This window comes from Crocuta crocuta, unplaced genomic scaffold (genome assembly GCF_008692635.1).
Source record: "Crocuta crocuta isolate KB4526 unplaced genomic scaffold, BGI_CrCroc_1.0 scaffold186, whole genome shotgun sequence".
Taxonomy (NCBI): domain Eukaryota; kingdom Metazoa; phylum Chordata; class Mammalia; order Carnivora; family Hyaenidae; genus Crocuta; species Crocuta crocuta.
The window spans coordinates 7,322,928-7,336,079 of NW_027551569.1; the positions used below are offsets into that span (position 1 = coordinate 7,322,928).

Genomic DNA, 13,152 nt, shown 5'->3' on the forward strand with positions numbered 1-13,152 from the left:
TCCTTTTTAACAACCCTCTCTCCACTCAATCATTCCTCCCCCTTCAACCTAATCTAAGTACACAGAGCTGCAGGAAACCACCGTAAAAGTAGAAGTAATTCAAAGACCTCATCTTCTACATGGGAGGGGAGAAAGTTTTCCTACTCGCCAGTCCCATATAGGAGATATACGAATTCGTGACATAGCTGCTCCCTAAAAGAGGGCTGTGCCCTATAAATCACATCCTAAGCACCAACCCCTCTTTGTGCACAGAGAAATTGCTGTGGGTCAGGGGCAGCTTCAGAGCATGAGCCCTCCCTGTTCACTTGTTTTCGGAGATGTTAACATCTTGGATTAATTCACATACTCTTTATTTTATTCATTTCTTTATCCTTGTCTTCCTGCTTTGCTGCAGTGTGAAGATTCTTACCGACCTGCTACAGTAATCACCACCCGCTAGCCGCACCCCCCGAAACCTGGTGAAATTGTTTAGTGATGCCAACCGCGCTTTTAATTTGCAAGACATCAGACACAGAGGTAATTTATACCAACATCTGTTCATTTTTGACTTCTGAAACAAACTCGCACATGCTGCTACAAAATCCCATTAGGAGTAGGAAGACAGCCTTCTGCTACTATTCTGTATTCCTCTTACACACACACACACACACACGCACGCACGCTCACATGTTTATACACACACCCCTTCCAGCAGGGTTTTATATGTAAATGTATTTTACTAAAAAACTTCCACCAAGGATTTAAAATCTCTTTAGGGAAAAACCTTTAGAGAAGTCCCTGGCTTGCTTACAGAAAAGAGGAGGACATTTCTACTTCCCTGCCTGGTTCCATCCCTTCTTCTCCCACTAGTTACAGCTTGGTACGGTTCTTGCATTAATGGCCATGGTAGGAGTATGTGCTCCCCAGTTTGACACTTCTAGTTCCTCTCTTCTCCTGGTTCTCCTTTCTCACACTGTGTTATAAGACAATCCTAGATACAATAAGATTGCTAGAGTTTTACCTTGAGTCAATAACATTTCTTAACTATTTTTTAATTCTGGATTAATTCTCTAGGATGATGAGCTTCAACAGGAAGGCAACCCTGCTACCATATTCCAATAATGATGCCAAGAGGGACACACTGATCACCAGCCACCACACTGTATGCCGTGCAGAAGAGGAGCAGGACCTCCATGTCAAGTCATGACTGACAGGCCCTTCTACTGCAGTGCACAGACCATGAACAGAGAAAGTCACAATACAGACTGTCACCGTAGGGTGAATGTGTGAACAGCTGCAGAGAATGTGGGAAAGGAGACTACTTGTACACATTTAAAGACAGCAAATGGATAAACTACAATCAGCTTCCAGGTTTATGCTGTTTCTATTACCCCCTTCATAGCTTCCCTAGGGCTGTCAGGTTCATGGCAGCTGTAAATACCTGGGTATGCTTAGAAGGGTCAGGGCTGAAGGGAGGACTGCATCCTGCCTGCTCTGAAGGTAGTGTGTGGCTTAATACAATCTCTTCTTTAGATTCTCCAATTCTTCCATCTACAGTTAGCCTTGCTTCTGGCTCCCTTTCCACAATGACTATCCCCAAACTGCCTCCTCTGCAGTAAATTTTCTTGGTGGCTGGTTGAAAAAGATTCAGTGGTACAGATTGATTTCTCACCAGTGAGGGGATGAGGGATTACCAGAGGTACCCTGGTTAACGAGATTGGGTGCAGAATCTCTCATGAGACCAACCCTCTCTGCCAGGGCTTTGCACTTTTCGCCCATGACATATGGGTTTCATTACAGAAAGATTTTCCAGATTATAACTTTGAGGCAATTGCCTGATAAAATTCTGCTCGGCTTTAATGTAGAGAACAATGTAAAGATTAAGTAACTTTTTAATGAAATGGGAGAAACTCATAATGTTTGCTTTTCAATTCCAATGCAAACTACTTTAAATATTTCTGTGCCTCAACATAATTAAAAACATTAGTGAGGTGGAGAAAAGTTACAACAGGCTGTCTTTAGGGACTCTAATATGACTGGCTGGAAACAAAGGAAATGGCATTCCACTGTGGAAAGAGCAGGGCTTTTAGCATCAGACAGACTTAGAATCAAGCCCCAGCTCCTACACTGACCACTGCGGGCAAGTCACTGAAGACATCTTTCTGAGCTTTGGTTTCCTCATTTTTTAAAAATAAAATTCACTTTTCTAATTTTTAATTTTTAAAGGAAGCTCTATGCCCAACATGGGGCTTCAACTCATGACCCTGAGGATCAAGAGTCGCATGCTCTACTGACTGAGCCAGCCAGGCCTCCCTTGGGGTCCTCATTTGTTCCAGGGAGAATTAATATAAAGGTCACATAGGCATTTAGTAAATGGTAGCTACTGTATAACTATCTTTTTCTTTCCTTCATTTCAAACAAGAGTTTACTTACGCAAAGAGACACTTGATGGGACAACTATCTACGATTCATTTCTTTGTATAGCAATTTATCTCTACTTAAAGACAGACTGCCCTACGTGTAACAGCTATGTACACAAAAGTTATACAACTGTCCTTGATTTTAGGATGACAAATGAAAAACATTAAAGTTCTCCAAATGAACAAGGCATGCAAGGATTTTTTTGTTGTTGTTAAAGTGAGAGCAAAATAATTTACTGAAATATGAGCTAATAAGAGCTGAATGAGGATGCCACTAATGGGGAAAGGAAATATTTTCACTGAAACAGTACTTCACCCCCTTCCATATCCATTCAGTGTTGATCAAAACATATTAATGGTCATTTAGTTTTTAAAAAAAGACAACGTGCTTGTGTACACACACTAGTAACCTGATGTACAATGAAGGAATGAGGAAGGGGAATATGAAAATACAGAGAAATCACACTGCAGTGGTCAGGAGGTGGTAGAACCACACTGCAGTCTGCTGTTGGAATGTATCTTCAAACTCTACTTCCAACTGTGCAGGTGTGTCTCTCTGGGGAACTGGTTGCCCAACAAACTGGTATCTGAACCGCCTCACTGATAAACCCTGTTGTGCACAGTTGGCCTTCATTACTTTACTCAGTGGCGCGTGCCTCTTAAACTGCACCACAGAACAATCCTGCCCTGCCACCGTCAAGTTACTATGACTATTATTCTTCATCTGGACTCTTTACTTCCGTGGGTTTTTGCTGGCCAAGGGGAGTGCTGGAGCTCCTTAGTTGCCACTTCACAAGAGGTCCCAGGTCCACCCCAAACCAGTGTTCAGGCAGTCTTGTGAGTGGCAAAGGGAGGTCAAACTTCAGTTTTTAAAAGATCTCAAATGCAAAACAAAAGGAAACATGAATGGCTTGGTTCTATGTAACAGGCATACTTTGGAGACTCAACCCTGCTGGAGTAATCCTGGGTACTGGTTAGAGGCAGCTACCTTCCCTAACTACACCAGCAGCTTCTGCCAGCAAAGACGAACACATAAAATCCTAGTTTAGTTTCAATCAGTGTGCTAAAAAGCTATTTATTTAGTTAGCTTCATAGAAAGAGGTTTCATAGAAATGATGCCATTTGTTAGACTTATGGTTTTGACTCTTTTAAAAATTACTTTTTTTGTCCTTGAAACCTCGAATGCATTCTAATAACTATGACAAGAGGGATCTCCAAGTCATCACTGCGTGCTGTGCCGGAGAGAGAAGCATGAAGGGGGAGGAAGAATAGTTAAGTCAGTCACATGAGGTGACCACCATGAACTAGATATTAGGGAAAATTCAAATAAATCAGAAGTGGCCTTTGAGATCGAGCTAGTTGTTCAGAGGTTATTTTGATGCATTAGAGGGGAATAAAAGGAAACCAATGGAATTTAGAATTCTGATTTCTCTCTCACAGCAATGTGGACAGTTTTTCTGGTGCGCTGGCATATAGCCGGTGCACAGCAGAGCAGTTTCAGGGCAGTCTGCCAGATGGAGATTCTTCACCATGCTCCAGTTCGGACACCTGCACAAAATGTACCAGTAAGTGATCGATAATTCAAGTCAAAGACTAAGCGCTTTTTAATGCCTCTAATACAAGAGCAACTGGTGCTGGTGCCATTGTTAAGAACAGAAGGTGCTATGAACTGAGTATAGTGTCATGGATGAGGAGGGGTCTCTTGGAGCCTCATTTTGACACTCGGTGGCCCTCAGAAGGTGGTGTAATTGTAATAATGTCTGCTAACCATTCTTAATCAACTCATGGTAGAGTTCACAAGTAAGAGCCTTTAGTAGAAATCTCACTTTCTCTAAAATATATAGAAGGGGCATTTGAATGTAAGCAGAACAGCTTTAAGGCTTTTGCCTCAAGTTCTTTGGGCATAAGTGTTTCAAGAAGGAGACTGGAATATATACCTGAGAAAAAAATACTCTGGATGCCACATCTGTAACCAAACTATCACTGTAAAAATCTCCATCCTGAGAATTCTCAATAAAGTCTTTTTTGGGTACCCTTTCCAGATTCTCTTTCTATTGGGCATCTTGTCTCTCTAACAGGACTTTTTCTTCCAAAAGGGTAGGATGGGTATGAAGAGTGTTCCCTCCAGGGAATTCAGAGAAAGATAATTTTACATCAGACATCCCCCCCACCCCCCACCAATTCACAATAAGGCCAATTTCTAGAGAATGTTTTATCCAAGATATAATGTAAAAAAGAAAAACCAGTACTCAACGTATAGGTAAACAAATTTGGACAGTTCCAATATGGAAAATAATTTTAATGGCTTTTCATGACACAAAAGAAAAAAAAGAGGACAGAAATATCCAGCCAACAGATTTATTCTCGGAATATAAAACATCAAGCAGGAACATAAAATATGGGAAGTGTCAGCCATGATGCCTGAAGATTGAAAGCAGAAGTAGAAGAATCTTAATTGTCAGGCACTTGAAAAATGTGTTCAGGTGAAAGCCTATGTTTCTCCATCAACTCTCCTTGCCCTACTCTCTTCTAAGAGCAAAACAAGACCAGATTTCAAATATTCAATCCTTATCATCCTTCTTCCTACAAAACAAACAAGCCAAAATAACAACAAAAAACCCCCCAAAGATTTGTGTCCAGGAATGAGAGCTAACAAGTTCTTATTTATATTTTGTTTCCTTTCCAGAGGGCTTCAAAGGCCTACTTTCTAGTTTCGTTTGGTTCCCTTTTCAAGGGTAAAACTCAAGTGAATGAAAGGCAATGAGATCAAAGCAATGGATTAATGCTCTTAGGGTGAGAACTTTTACTAACCACTTATAAATTTGTGCAGAACATTCATGCTTCAGGGCATCCATAGTAATACATGGTGGTGAAACACTTATGACCAAAGGCTAGCAGCTTCACACAGTCTTAATTTCCTCATCCATAAATTGAGGAGAGCAATAAATCTATCATGGAAGGTTAAGATAAAACAACAATTAGTCAAAGTGACTTAATCAGTACACAAAATATTTTGCCTCAAGTTAGAGTACTTTATCCATAGGCTATATTCCACTCTCAGGAAAATCAGACCAAGATCACAGTATAGATAAATTTCAAATAACTTGGACATTAAGACAACTTTCTGCTTGGAACATCCCCACTTCAAGGTGCTGACAGTAACTAAAGTCCACAGAGGATGAAGGCCCAGTCTTCTTGACCCCCAGGGCAGGGAAAGAGTTACATCTTCACACTGAGAAGCCAATAAAAACCTCTCTTGATTATAATTTAGATAAGAACCATTGGATTGAATAATAATGTCTGAAACTCCCCTAGCTGTTTCACCTTGAGACGTCCATCACTGGGTTAAACATGATGCTAATTGCATTTGGATTGATTAATTTCTCTCACTCCTGTCTATTCGAATAACGCTTAACAAAATAATCATAGCACCCAGAGCCAAATCTTTTCCGTCAAAGGAATGAAGCCATCAGAACAGGCAGAGATGAAAGAAATGAAGATGACCCGTAATTACTGCTACGGTGATATCATTACCATATTATACAAAATGAGTGTGGGGGGGAGGGGGAGTGGAGGGAGGAGGAGCTGAGATTATTTATTTTTTTTAATGGAACCCTACAATCTAAGAATACAGATTTGACATCAAGTGGAACACACAGAAATATAGAACTTTAAAAAAATACAAATCTTGCTCATGAAATTACAAAATCCAACAAACACTGTGGCCCAAGATACATCAAGTGTCTTGGGCTGTGAGCAGGTATTATTCACGCCACTATTTTTTCATCGCAATAACACTTTGTGTATGACTTGCATAGAGATTTAAGATGCTGTCTTCATGCCACAGCATTCTTATAGTTGCTGGAGAATTTTTCTTTAAGCCAGGAAATAATATCATTTCATTTTCATATTGTTAGAGGTGGCCTTGTTTATAAAATTAGAATCTGCATTTTAACTGCAGGTAGTTCTAGATTAAGACACCAAAGGAAATGTCTATGAATCTTCATGCGTGGATCATTGGGCAATAACATGGACTTAACTCACCAACAAGGAAGAATATAATACTAGTTCCCAACTTTCTTATTGTTTGAGATGACCTCTTTAATACTTATAATCCAAAACCAATAACTGCATAGGATTTGAACTTTAGGTCTAAATCCTATCACTTATTAGAAGATGATCTCAAGTAAATTATGCAGCTTCTCTGTGTCTCAGCTCCTTCATCTACAAAATGGGGATCAGTACCGACCTGATTGCTTGTTTTAATACTTAAAATAATACATTTATGTGCTTAATAAGTGATTGTACAAGAAAAAAAATTGCTCCCCAAGATGAATTTTATGGTTATTCTATTTATAGAACCTTGAACAATTTGGTTATTTCATTTACTAAAGTTAAACAGACACTTTACAGTACCTTTTAGGGGGGGTGCCTGGGTGGCTTAGTCGGTTAAGCTTCCAACTTTGGCTCAGGTCATGATTTCACAGTTTGTGAGTTCAAGCCCTGCACTGGGCTCTGTGCTGACAGCTCAGAGCCTGGAGTCTGCTTTAGATTCTGTGTCTCCCTCTCTCTCCGTTCCTTCCATGATCGTGCTCTATCTCTTTCTCTCTCTCAAAAATAAATATACATTAAACAATTAAAAAAAAAAAAGTACCTTTTAGGGGCACCTGGGTGGCTCAGTTGGTTAAGTGTCTGACTTCAGCTCAGGTCATGATCTCACAGTTTGTGAGTTCAAGCCCCGTGTTGGGCTCTGTGCTGACAGCTCAGAGTGTGGAGCCTGCTTCAGAGTGTCTCCCCCATCTCTGCCCCTCCCCCATTCACACTCTGTCCTTCTCTCTCTCAAAAATAAAAATAAACATTAAAAAAAATTTTTTAAGTACCTTTTATATAAATTTTAACAAATATTTACGAAATAAATAGGATACTTAGAAGGTGCATTGTTTTAATAGGCTAGAAAAATCTGGGGGATATTTTTGAGATGGTATTTTAAACATAGAACCATCATTAAATCAAAAGCAATAAAAACAGATATTGAAATTTTAGCTTGAACAAGGAGGTCTATTTTCTTATCTAACAAATATTCCCAAATAAAATGAGCCTATGTATTCTGAAATTGTAATCATTCAGTAATAAATGTGAATAATGCTTTTTTAAAAGAAAAAAGCAAAACAGTCTTTCTGTCAGATTAAAACAAGAGTCTAAGCCATTTACTAGATTAACTCAGTATTCACTGCTTTCTTTCTGGCTAAGAGAGGCAATGCAGTAAAAAAGGTTTATCTTATCTGACTTTGGAATTAGGCCTAGTTTTGATCCAAATCCCATCCCCTATTTCTCTTGAGCAAGTAATTTACTTTTCTGAGCAACAGTTTTCTTCTCTGTATAATAGGAATTGTAGAATAGATTTTGCAAAGGTCTGAAAATATAGTAGGGAAGTCAATAAATGGTGGCATTAATCATTTTTATCCTTCATGTCTCAGCTCAAATGTCACCTTTTCAGAGAGGCTTTCCCTGACTACCCTATCCCAAGTGAATCCTCTTAGTCTACTCTTTCATATCAACCCATTTACTTCTTTCATAGCAATTACCCCAAATCTGCAATTAACGTTATTTAACTTCACTGTCTGTGAAAGTTCTGTAGAAACTGATGCTGTATCCCTATTAGAACAATATGATGCACACAGTAGGAAGCCAATTTTATATCTACTGAAATAATTTATTCATATATGAGGAAAAAGGAATTGTTTCCTTTTCAATTCTTAAACACTGTACAAACACTGTACAATTTTTTTTTTTCTAGTAAAACTACATATACGTTTTACCCTTTGACCCAGCAATTCCACTTCTAGGAAACTATCCTAAAAATATATCAGCAGAAATATTACATAGGGTATTCACAGGTCTGTTCATTTCAGCACTATCTGTAATACCTGAAGATTGGAAACAACCCAAATGTCTACTTTTGTGGAAAGGACTCCTCTTTATAGAGTACTGTTCAGCTATAAAAAGGAATAAAGAAGATACCTATATATTGTTACGGAGAGATCTTCAGGACATATTGTTAAGTGGGAAAAAAAGCAAGGTGCAGAAGACTATACATAGCATATTACCTTATATGGAAAATTAGGAAAGAGGAAAACATATGCATATTTACTTACATTTTTAATTTTTTTTTTTTGAGAGAAAGAGAGAGAGGGAGAAAGAGAGGGAGAGAGAGAGAGGGGGGCAGCAAGCATGAGTGGGGGAATGGCGACAGAGAGAATCCCAATCAGGCTCCATACCCAGCATGGAGATCATGACCTCAGCTGCAATCAAGAGGTGGACACTTAACTGACTGAGCCGCCCAGGAGCCCCATATTTACTTATATTTTCAAAAGAAACTATGGACTGATCAGGTTTGGTATTTTAAAAAATTTTTTTTAAAAATTTATTTCTGAGAGAGAGAGCAAGAGTGAGTGAGTGAGCGAGTGAGCAGGGGAGGGTCAGAGAGAGAGGGAAACACAGAATCTGAAGCAGGCTCCAGGCTCTGAGCTGTCAGCACAGAGCCCAATGAGGGATTTGAATGCACGAACCGTGAGATCATGACCTGAGCTGAAGTCGGACGCTTAACCGACTGAGCCACCCAGGCGCCCCCCGATCAGGTTTGGTATTAATTTTTACTAATAAAGACAGTTACCTCGGGGATGGAAATGAGGGAGGAAAGGGATAGAGATAGAAGGTAGACACTTTGTACCTTATTTCATACGTTCATTCTTTGGGACATCACATAAATGTTTTATATACCGAAAACAAAATTAATTAATTAGAAACAGATAATCTCTAAAAATTGAAATAAACAAAATAACTCGAATCTATAAAGTCTGCATAACCAAATAGTACAAACGTTTAAATTATATTATTTTTTAAAATTGATTTAAATTCTACCATAATTAACTAATTTTAAAAGACATTCTGGGGTGCCTGGGTGGCTCAGTCAGTTGAGGGTCTGACTTTTGGTTTTGGCTCAGTTCATGATCTCCTGTTGTGAGATCAAGCCCTGCACTTGGCTCCATGCTGATGGCACGGAGCCTGCTTGGGATTCTCAATCCCTCTCTCTGACCCTCCCCTGCTCATGTGCATGCACTCTCTCTCTCTCTCTCTCAAAATAAATAAATAAACTAAAAAAAAAAAAAAAAAAAAAAAAAAATTGACTATACACTCCCATGAGTATATATCCTAAGGATATAAAAGAAGCAGAGAAAACTTAAACAGCACCCAGCAGTCTTTTTACATGTAGTTACTTCTTTTGATGCTAGTTTTACTGTGGGTTGAAGCAAATAATTAATTATGTTAATTATTAGGAAACAAGCATTTCAGCATTAAGAGAAGAGAGATATCATTATAAAGTCAAATACATTGAATAAAAACCCTTTAACATCTTTAATTTGAACTAGGCATATTGGAAGGAATGTAATTTTCTTTTCTGTTTTCAAAAACAAAACCAAACCAACACTTATTTACCAACCCTATCCATGGAAAAAGCCTAGAAGCAATGATAGCCCAGTAACAACGAGTACTATTAGTACTTAGATTTCTACTAAAAGGGACTGAGGTTCCTTGGAGAAGTGAATGCGATTCCAAGTCTGAAGAATGAAGAAGTAAATGAACCAGGGCTAACTTGACATGCTGAAAGCAAGAAAATTACCAAAGATCACAAGGATCACGCCAAATGACACAGGAGGGCAACCTGAAGGGCATCCACTAACCAAAGGTGGGACAGTTTTAAATGTCAAAAAAAAAATAATGATTATAGTAGACTGAAACATATCGAATATAAACATCCATAATATTTTTTAAAAGCACTCAGTCACTTCAACTCTTTTCATGTTCTGAAAATTGATAAATAAAAGGAGATGGGCACCTGGGTGGCTCAATAGGTTGGGCGCCCAACTTTTGATTTAGGCTCAGGTAATGAAATCACGATTTGTGGAATTGAGCCCTGTGTAGGGCTCAGCGCTGACATCATGGAGCCTGCTTGGAATTCTTTCTCTCCCTTGCTCTCTACCCTTCCCCCGCTCACACTTTCTCTTTCAAAATAAAAAAATTTTTTCAATGTTTATTAAGTTTGAGAGAGAGTATGAGCAGGGGAGGGGCAGAGAAAGGGGGACAGAGGATCTGAAGTAGGCAGGTTCTGCACTGACAGCAGTGAGCCCTATGTGGAGCTTGAACTCATAAACCCACGAACCGTGAGATCATGACCTGAGCCAAAGTCGGACACTCAACTGACTGAGCCACCCAGGCACCCTTAAATGAACATTAAAAAAATAATAATAAGTAAAAGGAGGGGAAAATTTAGCATTTTTCCTGTCATTCCTATTTGGACTGTCTTTCAGAGAAACCAAATCGTTGGTGGTTTATTAGAATCATCATCATCATAAGGATCAGACTGAAACCACCTAAATCCACTAATCTTCACTGAAATGAGAACAAATGGAGGTCATGTGCTTCCTGATGTGAAGCAGTAGCAAAACACACTTGCATTCTTGCCAAAAAGACTGAATCCAAACTCAACTTATTCTCTAACTTTATCAGATTATAGGATATATGGGGGAAAAGAGGTACATGTGAATGCTATCACCAGGATAAAATCATCAAAATTTAATGTTGTTGCTGTTGTTGTTGTTTTCTGAGAAAGAGAGAGAGACAGTATGAGCAGGGGAAGGTCAGAGAGAGAAGGAGACACAGAATCTGAAACAGGCCCCAGGCTGAGCTAGCTGTCAGCATAGAGTCCGATGTGGGATGCTCAACCGACTGAGCCACCCAGGCGCCCCATAAATTCATCAAAATTTAAAATGTGGGACAGAGGATTAAAAAAAAGACCCACAAAAAAAAGAAACAGAAAAAAATGTGGGAAATCCTTAAATTAAAATTAAAATTATTTAATTCAATAACTAAATAGCATGGGGGAAATTTTGGAGGAAGTAGGGAGTGTAGTTATAGAGAAAATTATGAAACTGAGGATTCATATCAACCAAACACATGTGTAGGATCCTATAGAGATCCTGATTCATACAAACTAAATTTAAAAGACACAATTTTGAGCCAAATTGGACATGAACTGTAGATGTTACTAAGGAATTATTATTTTGTTTGGTGAAATAATGTTTTTTTTTTTTTTTAATAAAAAGTCCCTCTTTTAAAAAAAAAAAAAAAGGAAATTAAAGAGAAAAGCCTTCTCCGTAGGATTTACTTTACTTTCTGTCACAAAAGAAACACAACAGTGTGATACAAGGATGTAGAGATAAAACAAGAACGGCAGAAAGTTGACAATTACTGAAGGTAGGGATGGGTATGTGGGTTCATTACAGCATTCTCTCTACTTTAGTTACTATATGCTTGGAAAATCTCCACCATTAAAAGAAAACCTCACCAAACGTTTCTCTAGAAATACAGCCTTTTCTCATTATCACCACATATCACAATACAATGAAGAGTAGGCCAGGGAACAGAGACTGGGATAATTAATTCTGCAGAGGGCTTGGAAATGGATGGACAGGGAACACTTAAGAAAGGAGGGGACTTTTTATGTCATGAATGTTTATTTGCATCGTTAAATTCCTTGGATGAGCAACAAATTACACATGACCAAATAATCAAAAGCAGATTATATATTTTTTAAAGTCTACCAAATCTAACTCAGGTTAAGCCTAATAATAAGGAGCAGCTGCCCCCCAACCTTTCTCCCTCTTAATCATTTAAGAAATCATACTGACAAATCTAAGAGCATGATTTTCAACTTATTCAGAAAAAATAGCTGAGAGAAGCTCTCTGGCTCAACATTCTACTTCTATATAATTCTCTGGGAGGCGGAGAAGATGAAACCTTGGTTACTCATTTATGGAATCTTCTCCAAAAAAGCTTTAGAGGTCAGCAGCAAGACTAACTTTAAGCTGTAGGTCAGTCCAATAGCTAACAAGTTACAAGAAGAAATAGCTTAACCTAAACTGTCACTAGTCCAGCAAAATTTCAACTAGTTTGCCCTCATACTGTCGACAACTGTGTAAATAAATGATGACTTCACCAATCCTACTGCACTTGGAACATTCTTTTACTTTACAGATAATTTATACAATGTAAAACAAAGACTTGTTCTGGGTGATAATTTGATTTTTGTTTGCACTGTGGTTTCCTGTATATACGGTTCACATTCTCAACCTGACCAGACCATAAATTCATCAATGGAAGAGACTGTTAAAGATGATTTCCCTGATGGACTTAGAAAAAGGCACAACATATAGCAGCTATCCGGTAAGCCTTCATTGAAAATATCTTTTTCCTCTAAAATCATGGAGTAATATAAAGGTACAACAATTACTGGCTTCATTTGATTATGAATTTCTTTTAAAACCACATCACAATCAGGTAAGAACTTGACTGTATGACATGTCTACTTAGGAAGTCATATGGTAGTGGTTATTTTCCTTCCAATTAGAAATAACAGCTAGTTAACCTGTTTTTTTCCGCCCAGAATATCTGATTTTGATGTTTCCAAATAATCTTATTTACAACATTCATGAATTATTAATTTAAAATAATTATGGCACAAAAATATCCTCAGCCAGAAAATTATATTATATTGTGTGTAACAGTGTGCATTATTTTTTTAAGTTTATTTATTTTGAGAGAGAGAGGAAGAGAGCACACGAGCAAGGGAAGGATAGAGAGAGAGACAGAGTCTCAAGCAGGCTCCATGCTGACAGCGGAGGTGGGGCTCAAT

At 38.4% G+C, this 13,152-nt stretch overlaps 1 protein-coding gene and 1 pseudogene across 8 annotated transcripts in view; both read right to left on the bottom strand.

Annotated features, from left to right (window-relative positions):
• Nucleotides 1–13,152, bottom strand: part of LIN52 (lin-52 DREAM MuvB core complex component) — a 142,863-nt gene that overhangs the window by 36,612 nt on the left and 93,099 nt on the right. The window lies entirely within an intron of this gene.
• The window catches only part of LOC144220422 (small ubiquitin-related modifier 2 pseudogene), a 34,589-nt pseudogene continuing 24,296 nt past the window's right edge, over nt 2,860–13,152 (bottom strand).